The 11,740-nt window shown below is 42.9% G+C and overlaps 1 protein-coding gene across 10 annotated transcripts in view; it reads left to right on the top strand.

The window, feature by feature from the left end:
* The first annotated feature begins 1,490 nt into the window (after positions 1–1,490).
* TIAM2 (TIAM Rac1 associated GEF 2) overlaps positions 1,491–11,740 on the top strand; it is a 171,229-nt gene continuing 160,979 nt past the window's right edge. For all 10 annotated transcript variants that reach the window (XM_051801665.1, XM_051801667.1, XM_051801674.1 and 7 more), the window contains exon 1: positions 1,491–1,634. The gene's annotated coding sequence lies outside the window, so the exon portion shown is untranslated. The remainder of the gene's footprint in view (positions 1,635–11,740) is intronic.

Genomic DNA, 11,740 nt, shown 5'->3' with positions numbered 1-11,740 from the left:
CAATGTTCCTCTGCTTCCTTTCATCAGTAATGACAATGAGGTATATCCCTAGTTCTCTAGGCAGTACATCTAGCTTAAATACTCTCTGTAAAATCAATAGGGGAAACCATACCAGTAGGAGATGCCACTCATTGTAGTCTTACAACAGTTTAGTGTTTTATATTTAAAGAGTTCATAGTCATAGTACAGATTTCTTCATTGAAATGTCATAATCACAATCGGCTAAGTTAGTATGTGGGGCAGGAGTGCTGTCAGGAACCCTCATTGACACTCACTTAGGTATCCTACAGTGGGCAAGCAGTGTTTTCTGACAGAAAGCACTTGTTGGCAAGAAAAGTCTCTTCTAATGACTCTGTCTTTCACTAGATTACAGAAAAAAAATTGCAGGCAGGAAGCCAGCAGAAAACTCCAGCATAGTGTGTTGTCTAAGAAGTTGAGTCTACCATGAATATATGTCCTCTGCTTTCCACTTCAGCCTCCTGTAGATATTGACTTCCACCCAGTTTTGCTACTGTGATGCACCGGGCCTCTCTGAAGACAGGGTGTAGCCTGCCTGGAGAGGAAACTTTAAGGGCTGTCTGTGGCACAGACTAGCTGAGGAACAAAGGCCTACCACAACATTCACTATGCTGCTCTCTATGGCATAGAACTTTTTTGATCTTGTTTTTTTGGAGAGAAACCAAACAAAAATTGTCAGGGGAGGAAAACAGCAACTGGCTAATCCCAACATCAAGCCCTTCTCATGTTCACAATTGCCCTGCGTAAAGTGACAAAGTTACCAACACAACAAAGGTTAATTATGTAACACGGATCAGAGCTGTGCTTGCACATTGCAATAATGGCAATAAGTGCATCAGGAGAATCGAACAGAGCAGACAATTGCAGATGGTGTGTCTGTTTCTCTCTGCCCTCATACCTCCGCTGAGAAGAGGCAGGAGCCTGTCCCAGCTTTCCTAAATACCTGCACGAATTGTGCTGCCGGAGCCGTTCCCTTTGGAGTTCGTTCTGTTGTGTAACCCCTCTTAGAAGAGCTATCCCAGGTGATTTCTCTTCCTCTAGAAACCTGTGTGTGGGAAAAACCTGAGAGGTGTGAGGTTTCTCCTGGGTTTAATTTCTCCTGCTGTTGTGTTAACCGGCTAGGTAACTCACAGTTAAGTTTGTAAATAAACGAAGACTAAAAGACAGGAGGGCTTGCTCAGGCAAACAGAGGAGCATGGGGTGGCAACGCCTGCATCCTGCACCCTTCGCTTGCCCTTGCTGGGGCCAGCAGGTACAGGTGAGCACGCCCAGCCCTTCCCAGGGCACCACCGGGGCGGGCACGTCCCCCAGCCCCGCAGCCTGACCGCTGGGCGGGCCGTCCCGCACCGCAGCCCCCACCGCTCGGCCAGGACACGGGGGCGTCCCGCGGTGCCGGCCCGGCCTGGAGGAGCCGCGGGGCGGGGTCGGGCCGCGCTCCGGACCACCGCCCCCATCCTGACGGGAGGGACGGAGGGAGGGAGGAGCGCAGGGAGTGGGCGGGCGAGGAAAGCGTCGCTGTGGCTGCAAGGAGCGAAGTAGGGGTAGAAACTTCTCCGCTGGGAGCTGGGCGCGCCGCGGAGATTAAGTCCTCGTGGTTGCTCCGCACCCGCGGACAGGTAAGGGAGAGGGGATGGGCGGCGGGCTGGCAGCCCCCGGCAGGAGCTACCGCGTGTCTGTCTGTCTGTCTGTCTGTCTGTCTGTCTGTCTGTCTGTCTGTCTGTCTGTCTGTCTGTCTGTCTGTCTGTCTGTGGTGAGACCTGTCCTCCGCCGTGCATCTCTGCGGCCGGGAGCGGACGGCTGCGCGGCCGCGGGACGGGGTCCGGCTGCCTCCCGGTTCCGCGGGCTCCTGCCGCCCCGCCGGCGCCCCCGGGGCTGAGCCGCGTCCTGCCCGGCTCCGCGGGGCGCGGCCGCTCCGGCCTCTGGCGTCGCCGAACAAAGAGCCGAGAGCCGCGGCCGCGCACGGTCCGCGCCCCGCGCAGGGCTGAGGCGGCCCGGAGGGAGCGGCAGCGCCAGCGCGGGGTCTCCGTCCACGAGTGTCCCCGGCTCCGGGAGCGCTCCCCGCGCCGTGTCCGCTGGCCATCGGTGGCACACGGGGCACTCCGGTGCCCCTGCAGGGAGTCCGGCAGCTGGCACATGCTGGTGCCTATGCCCGGCACTTCAGCGGGCGCTTACGGGGGAACCTCGCTCCCTCAAGGGCTGGCCGCGCAACGCTGCGCACAGCAGCTTGGGAAAACGCAGGTCAGAATGTTAGCGAAATGAAAAGGTTTGCTGGCGCGGGTCTCGGTTTAAAGATTTTTGCGGCGGGCGAGCTTTCAAAGTGAAAGAGGTGAAAAGGGAAACAGTGTAGTGAACAACAACAATTTCGGAAGGTCGGGTTTGTGGAAATGGTTTTGAGCCCGGTGCAAATGGTTTGGTGATTTTCGTACCGAGTTTTAATACTGTGGAGTAAATTTTGCCTTTTTGCGTGTCTGCAGAGCTCTTGTCATTTACCAAGAGAGCTGTGTGTATGAATCTGACGGTACCATGCCGGTTTCGTATGCGTCCAGAACTCCCACTGAAATTAATTTGACGTTTTGTTTTAAGTTGCCAGTGGGATTAATGGTCATTTTCTTTAATCAGCTTTCAGTAAAGCTATACAAGAAAATCCCACTGGAACCTTTGGGATCTTTGTATATGCAAAGAATGTGAAAGGAAACCAGTACTTTGTATGACCTTTTTTTATCTAACTAAACTTACAATAGTGTGCTTCTATGATTTTGGCATAAGTGAGACTTAAAATCCTACAAATGGATTTACTTCTGCGGCTGGTCCCCGTGGGAGGCATCTGTTGGTCCTGGAGAGGCTTGCTCTCTGTTGTTGAGAGAAATATAGATATTTTGCTCTGGATGCTCTGCTGTGGACCCGTCGGACCCTCTCCTTTATGCCAGTTTATCCAACCCTGTGGAAAGCCAGTTCCAGGAACCAATGTAGCAGAAACCTAATCTAGCCCCAGAGGGGTTTTTTTGCAAGATTTTTTTGTAGCTTTACCTTCTCAGAGGAGTGTCTGGGAGAGATGCTGAGCCCTAGTGCTGTGGAGAGAGGACAGGAGATGCAGGGAAGAAGGGGAGGACCACCCTTATCGTTCTAATGTTAGTGTCAGATGAGTATAGCAGGGCTGAAACTACAGAGTTGGACTGTGACTGTGCTTTGTGTGGTTTAAACTGCAATAACCTCGGGTTGCCCTGGCAGCCCCTGCCTACCTCTACCTCTTATCCCCATTCATAACAGCACAAATGCTTATGCTGCCCTGTGGTGATCTGGATCTAGACACTGAGCAAAAACAAATGTAATTTTAATCTGGATCAATTCCATGATTTGGTTCACTGGGGGGTAAGAGAGAAGGAAAGAGGGTGTGGAGAAGGCAAGGCAGCTTTTTTTAAGTTGGCAAAACTTGTTATTGCAGCCAAAACTGCTTTTGGAGCTGCAGTGTGACTATAGGTGCTCCCAGGTGCTTTTCCCCCTCCCTGCTTCCCCCCAGGAGCCTGTCCAGTATGTATCCTTTGGAGCTTTTCCTCCCTGGGTAAAAATAAGCTTTTGCTAATTAATCCATTAAATGTAATGGAGTAGTTAGCAACAGAAAAATTAAGCAAGTTCCCAAGTGTTTGCATAATTACTGCTTTGGAAAATAATAAACTCTGTAGGTAGCACAGCACAACATGCAGCCTTTCATAAAAAGTGTGTGAGTTTGTAAGCTATTACTGGATTTTGCTGCTCTTTACAGTGTCTGTGTAGCATTTGATACACAGGGCGAGCCAGAAGTTTTACAGTTGGTTATGACACTTGTAGTAGTAATTATCACATGGGCTTGTGACAGGAATAGGTGCTGATCAACTAGATGAAATAAGCTGTGTGTGTGTTTTTTGGTCTTGAGCTGATAGAAAGGTAGAAACTGGATCCCAGCATAAGACAACAAAGCCTTTGCTGTAGCAGAAGATGGGTGATCTGTCCTTTCTGTTCCTGGTTACACAATTCCTTCATGTCACTTGTGCTGGCTCTACTGGATCAGATCACTGATCGGGCTGAAAGTTAGTGCTCACAACTGGAAAAAAGCTGTCAGTATGCTGACTGAACTGCTTTCATTTCAGCACTTGTAATAGCATCATCTGAAGACAGGAGGTGGCCATCAATGGCCAGAGATGATGGGTGCTATGAGACCTCCCCCTTTCGATAGCAGTGTAGTTTTAGATGGTGTTGAGTTGATAGTGCAGTTGCTTCTTCCGTTCCCCCTGTTGCAGTCCCTTGAGAAGCTGGCACAAGGTATTCATGTGGTGCTCAGGTCCTGGGGATCACCCCCTGTCACACCTTAGATCCCTACTGATTCTATCTGTAAGTAATAACTGTTGCTGCAGGTGATAGTTAGTTGTTACTTTTTACCTAGAGAAGAGAGGTAGGCTGCATGCCCACAGCATGGGGAATGGAACTAGATGACCTTTAAGGTCTCTTCCAACCCAAACCATTCTATGATTCTATGTTATATTTGTAAGTTATCCTTGATGGTATTGTTTTATAGGATTTGGACATTGTTCTTCTTGGGTCATGGTCCAGCTCATCATGGGGCTGACCAAGAGTTGGTTGAAAGACTGATGTTTGTTTTTAGTAGCAGATGTGCTTCCAAAACCTGCATTTGTTAGCCACATCTGAGCTCTTCCATGCTCAGCTAATGATGTCACCATCAGGAACTGCTGAAGACCTCACTGAATTGCCTTCAGTGAGATGCTTACAGAGGTCATGTGAGTGCCCTGCCCCCTAATTGCACAAGTGAGCTTCTTGCACTGTCTACTCGCATTTGCAGTGACAAATTTAACTCCAGCCTTGTGTTTGATTGTGCATAGGCACAATAATAAGGATCCTTCATGGTGCCGTGGAACACCCTTATCGATTGGTAGGGTTGCCGTACCATTTAGAGCCAAAGGTGCCATTCTGATGGTGCCAAAGTGAAGTGCATTGCTTCTGAAAATTTAATAATATAATCATAATTGATAGAAAAAGTTGGAGCAGTTTCTGTGTATACTCTCAAATTCTCTGTGGGATTTTTTTCCCCTTCTATAAAGTAACTTGCAGTGACACAAAGTAATGCACTGGAAAAGTTTGGACAAATGCTACCAATGAGATTATATAATACAATAGCAAAGGAATTTATTATGAAGCCTGTTCTTGATTCAAAGAAGAAAGATTTTCCCTGGTGGATTGTGGATAGTTTATAACTTCCTCTCCCATCCCAAAAGCGTATGTGTCGTATTGTAAGTATATCCTTGCTTCTCTTCAACAAATAGTTTGAGAGGGCTTTAATAGCAGTTTCAAGGCTTGTAGTTCATTGCTTGGGATAGCATAGCTGAAAATAGCATTTATTGTTGATAGTAATTAAAATATGAGCACTTTTCTGGGCTTTGTTTTTATTTGTTCTGGACCATGATTTAATGCTGGGATGTCTAAATTTAGAAGTGTTCCTACTGTCTATAGGTGTCAAGATAAAAATTTCCTAGTTGATCTCACTACCTCCTTTGTCTCTTTAGAATTGCGTATTTTTTTCTATATTTTAAACTAAATTATTTGAGAATGAGTAATAAAGTAAGATTAATAAATAGGTTGCATGTGTTTGTTTTATCACGTTTGCCACTGAATCAAATAGGCTGTGATATGCATTTGGCAAAGCAAATAGGTGTTATTGAGAAGCCTTAAAAAATTTTGATCAAGGGGTAATATGGCAGCAATAGAAGCAATTTTACTTTGCTTTATATGTAATTCTGATCACTAATTTTTAAATTTTCTTTATGGTTTGTTTAGTCTTTTTTTTTCTTTCTTCTTTAGTATAGGGTTTCTTATGTCTAGGATCTGTGTGCTTATATCACAAATATCAGGGAAGTGTTTCTCTATAAACAACAGTGATATCAATCTAAGGGATGAGAATAACACCCTCACCTGGTGAGTAAACAGTGCTTCTTCTGTTGTGGGCACTTGGTGCCTTGCTGTTGGGACTGAGTCTGACTGTGCCTGGGCACAGCACCATGGAATAGCACTCCAGCTCCTCTTTGCTCACCTGTGAACTCCTTTTCACTGAGTGATGCTGTGGCTGGGTCAGAGCACTGTGGGGTTACACAGTCACCACTGCCCACATGTCCATAGTCTGTCAAACTCGATGTTGATGAAGGAGCTCTGCTGTGACATGCCAGCTTGCCAGTGAGTCAAAGAGAGTCTCGATTTTGAAAGTGCCAGAACGCCCCTTGGCTGCCTTGTCGCCTGGTGGTTCTGTGCCATTTGCTAATGTGGTTTCTTTCTTGCTGACCTGCATCTTAATGGAGTTCTTCAACCACGCTAACTGATTGTAATAACTTTTGCCTGTCTAGACAGGGCCTTACTGTGTCTGATTAGATCCCAGCCTTGTGGCTTGCATCACTGCCTGTTTCTTATAAATGCGATGAAGAAAAAAAAAAAAAAAAAGAGGTGCACATTAATAGTGCTCAGTCTGTTTTTTTGCTGTGCAGTGTTAGTATAAAATGTTTATAGATGTTTACTTTTTTGCCTGGAGGAAAACAGTTTTAGTCAAATGTCTCTAGTATGTAATTTAGAAGGGAACTTCTTATCTCCAGTTAGGAAAGAGAAGACAAATGTCTCTTTATATTAATTGGGGCTCCACTGAATTCAGTTGTGGAAGTTTGTTGCTCACTTAAGTCAGCAACTTTCTCGTATACGTAAAAAACCAAATTTCTCCGAATCATTAATAAAAATCAAACGCAGGAAAACTGGTCTTGCTGCTTGTTTTCAGTTCTTCACTTTTTTTTAAAGCGTAGTAAGTTAAATTCAACTTTGTCACTCTCAATATTTAAACACAATAGAGGAAAGGCTGTAAAAACAGTTTTTTACTGTAATTAAAAACCAGTTTTTTTTTTTAAATTGGTATCCAGTTTTAGAGAAACCAACCATTACAAAGTTTATGGTTTGAGATAAATTTGGGTTGGTAGTAGTCTGTCCTGTCTTTTTCTTCCATGTCTTCCCAAGAAAGAGAGTGATTCAGATTTTAAAGTCTCTTAATTAAAAAAGAAAAACCGCATTGGCAGAAGAAGTGGACTTCTGGTTTACATTTGAAAAGTAAATCAGAAGGTAGTAGAAACATGCATACTTTTCAATAGCTCTTATTAGTGTTTTAAACTCTGTGTCATAGTAACAACTGCTCCTGTTTTCCTTGTACTCTTAGGATGGATTTAGACTTAGTGAAGAAAGGAGGGTTGTCAGAAGAAGTTAGTGGACCCTTCTGTTGTCTCACAGGAATGGGAAATAAGACCACATTTCTTGGACCTGGAAAGAGCAGTTGCAGCTTGGCTTGTGTGCTGTGCCTGCTCAGAGGAAATTCCTACTTTATAGTGAGAGAGTGGCCAAGGACTAGAACATATTAATCTAATTAAATCATTTAAATTGCATCACCATAATTCGAAAGGCTCTGTGCATCTTCATTGAGTGTAAAAATGAGAGTTATATGTGTTCTGCAGGTTCTGCAAAGAGTTTGGATGCTTACGTGACAAAATGTCATCTTCAATTGATGATGTTTTGATGTTAGTCACTTGAAAATGCTCCTAAAGACTATATCTCTTCAGATGTAGGAGGCATGTTTATATGTGTTATCCATATGCTGAATTAGTGTCCTTTGTGAACCACCACAATGTTAGTAAAATAGCTTTTAGAAGGAAACATTTAATACAGCGCTGTAAAAATAAGACATTCACCTCTCATTCTAGTTCAAGCAACCAGCCTATTGTGGAAAGAATGAGTCCGTGATCTGGAGCTGATGTTGGCATAGCTGTGCTTCCTCTGCAGAGTGTTCTTTTAGGCCAGATGGTGCAAATCTTGACTGCCCACAGATACAGAGAGCTCACGCTTAAACATGGTAGTGGCACCAATAATTAGCGTATATTTTTTTGTTATTTCTGATAGAAGTATATCACCATTTTAGTGTGAGATATTTGGCAATGTTCATGCTCTATAATTAACTTGTGTGATCATTGTACTTATGACAGCAGAAAGAAGAGAAATTTGAACTATTAAGATACTTTTGTTTAGAATACAAAACTTGTTAAGCAGTTATCAGCTTTCAAGCTTTACCAACTGACTGCAAGGCATCTTGTTTGAAAAGAGAAATTGTTACCATAATTTACTTTTTTTTCTAATTGTGGTTTTAAACCAACAGGTATGTTTTATTTGAACTAAAATACTTTGTGTATATACCACTTTGTCAGATCTCCAGGGGAAAATATTTGCTTAAAGTTGTTCACGTTTTCAGATAGGTAACTGGCTAAAGCCAGAAACCAATGGTGGAACAGTTATGGGGCTGCAGGTTTGAGGTTCATTTTCACTGACAAAATATATCATTGTCACCTGACAATAGTGATTTCAGTGTAGCTATTAATCTGTGTAACTCTGGTCCCCATTTGGCGTACTGTAGCTATAAAATACTTCCTATATGGAAAAATGTTAAATGGTGCTAAGTGTTGTTATGCTCTGTCTTTATCACAAGCACAAATAGCACCTGAAAAGCTAAGTTATTATAAATAATTAAAAGGACTTTTTTTTTTCAATAGTATAATTACTCCTGCTGACACTTTTGTGCCCTCATGTTTATGGTCTTGTTATGGATCTTTCCCCCTCCCTTGGTATTTTTTATTTAGTGAGAGTATAATTTTTGTTGGTGAAAGTAAAAAATTTTGCCTTAACTAAGTGCACTACATTCATAGAGTTCTGAATTAGGGGACAATTTTTAAGTTGTATCAGAATGTAATACTTAACAACTGTAAAGAAAAATATCTGCACAACACTCACAATACTCTCCCATCCATAAGGTTTATCTGTTTATATAATGTCAGTAATGCACTGGGCATTCAATAAAAGAAGATGCTGCTAGAAATATTCCCTAAGGGTAATATAGATGCCGTGGATAGTAGAGGCTGAGCAGGGCATTAGTTTGTCATACCATGGCTGTGATTTTCATTTTTTGTAATTACTCTGTGGGCTTCTGGTTTTCTCTGCATCTGTGATTTACTTGTCTCAAACCTGGTCAAGGATCAAACATCACTAAGATTATTAAGATTTGTCCTATGACTGGCAAAGTGATAAAACTATTGTTTTTAAACTTGCAATTGAGTTGACATTTCAGGGTCATAAAACAACGTGAGCTTTGATTCTCAACAATTGCAATGTAGGCTACTGATATGTGTTGACACTCCCTTCTTTTAGAGCAGATTTGTTGTAGTTGGCATATTATTGCTAATAGTTCTCAGATTCCTTGGAGTAGTCCTGTCCTCCCTTTTGCTCTTGTTATGAACAACTGGTTCCTAGGTTGGCAGCAGGCAGGAAAATCGTAGGGTAGTGGGCAGCAAACTGTTACATCAGCTGCTTGGAAGTGTGCAGTAGGTAGTGGCAAGGCCTAATTAACAGCTACAGTTGCACCACTGGGAAGTATCTACATGTACAGAGGAGTCTTGCAGTCTGCTCAGGGTCGTCTTGATTATTTTACTGGGTATTGTGGATACTTGAACCCTGGTCAAAATATTGTCTATCTGATTACTTCTCCAGAATCAATCCCTCAATAGCCATTGCAAATATTTAAATGCTATGTGTCTTCCTGAGGACCAGATCAGATGGGGTTTGAATTCAGATGATGAAATCTGTGTTTCAGTTTTTTCTTTCTTTTTCTCTGGTCCAAACATAAGTAGGAAAAAGGAGAACTGTGCTACTTTTTCCATTATTGAGAGAGAGACTTCACCAGAGCACCTGTCTGAAATAAAGCTAGTCCATGTTGATTGTTTTCAAAATTCTGATTTGGGAACATCCTTTCACCAGGAGTAAAGACTTTACCTATTTACCTATGCTCCATTATTATGAATAAAATGACCTTGTTTTTGTTGTCTGTGGTACTGACATGAGCTTAAAACTGCAATGAAATGCAAAGAGGAATATAGAACAAAAGAGGAAACTTGGAACCAGTGCTCATGTTCTGTTTCATCTGCTGAGGCATAGCTCAGGTACCACTTATTTGCAGAGTGTTTGTTTCTTCAGAAATGAAAGGGGGGCTTTCTACCTTTCTAAGGTGATGAAGTCTGTTTCCTCTTGTAAAGCAGTAGAAGTCCCTGAGAAGAAAGTTACTAGATGCATATATAGTTGTTTAATCTTCCTATTGGGATACGCAACAGTATTATCATCCGTACTGCCTAATGACGGAAAATATTTGAGTTTGACAGTAGCATAATTGAAGCTCAACTATAGCATCCTTGAAGTAATTCTTTCCTAAACATTTTGCTTTTTCATAATGCTACCAAACCCGAGTCTTTGAGAAATGTTTTCCTTCTCCTTTTTTCTCTGCTGGGAGATACTTTCTAGACATCATCTTTCTCCCCTCTATTTCTTTTGGATCTTGACAGCTTCTGCATTTGGTCATGGAAAAGACATTTCCCATAGTAGAGAACTACATTAGAAAAACAAATCACCGAACAGTTGCGGTTCTCTTGTTTGACAGTTTATGGAGCAAATGCTGGCTATGCCCCATTTAGCATTCTCCAAGACAAAGTACCCACACAGTGCTGCCAATTTCATTAGAGAGGTACACCAGCTACTTTTAAAATTTGGTCCTGTTTACATAGGAATTTCAGTTTTACTACCATACCCATCAAAAGGTTATTGTCTGCACACAGAGAGTCACTGTTTTTAGCAAATCTGCCTATAAATCTAAGTAACCAGTAATTAAATGGAAGTCTGAATACCAGGCAAGGAATAAAACTGAGGGTCTCCCAGTGGAGTATGAAGTTATGATTAGCATGGGCTGGTTTTAAGCACCAATCAGCCAGAAAATATTGTAATTCATCATTAGGACCTACCTTTCCAAAACTAAAAAGTTAAATTTCAACAAAAGGCAAGAGATTACTCAAGGAAGAAGACGGTCACCATGAAGTGTTGATTTCTCTTTCCGCTCAAAGAAAGGTAACTGGAATTGGTGCTGCTTTCCCAGTTCACAGTACAAGTGGGAATAAAAGCTGAGTGTCTGGGGATGGTGTTGGGAAAAGTATGTCCAATAGCTTTGTTGTTTTCTCAGTTACACGACTGGTCCTCCACGTCTGCCTGCTTTCTCCCTTTGCTCCCATTTCCATGGCCCGAGATCCACAACAGGACCTCAGCAGGTTGAGAAGCAGGGTCCAGACTTCACATACTATACACATGAATTATATGTCCACAGTGTATCAATCTCTGCCAGAATCTGTCTACAGCCAAGACATAATGTATAGCAACACTTTTTTAATGAGGAACACGCATCTGTTACACGTTTAGCAGAGGATATTTCTGGAGCAGTGTTAAGAAAATATGCTTTGGTTTTACAGCCTCATACCCCTCTGTCTGTCTGTAGAGATGTCATTTTTGAGTCAAAGACCAGACACAAGGGCTTTCAAAGGCTGTATGTCTTAAAACTGGATAGAACCCTGGCAGCTCTACCCACTGTAAACACTGTGGACGTCTCATCATCCCCCTTCTCTGCTCCCCACCCAGCCCACTAAGACGTGCTCTTCAGAGGGTTGAGGAAGCATTCCAAAGAAACACTTGGAAAAAAAATGCTTGTTTGCTTAAGAAGCCTCGTGCAAATGTGTGAATTCCTAATTTTCAATAGAAAAGCTGTCATAAACAGTGTAATTCAAAGCTAAAGCCAAGT

Source organism: Manacus candei, unplaced genomic scaffold (assembly GCF_025592945.1).
Source record: "Manacus candei isolate 608988 ecotype Guabito, Panama unplaced genomic scaffold, ASM2559294v1 h1tg000052l, whole genome shotgun sequence".
Classification (NCBI taxonomy): domain Eukaryota; kingdom Metazoa; phylum Chordata; class Aves; order Passeriformes; family Pipridae; genus Manacus; species Manacus candei.
This window is presented reverse-complemented; position numbering and strand designations above follow the sequence as displayed.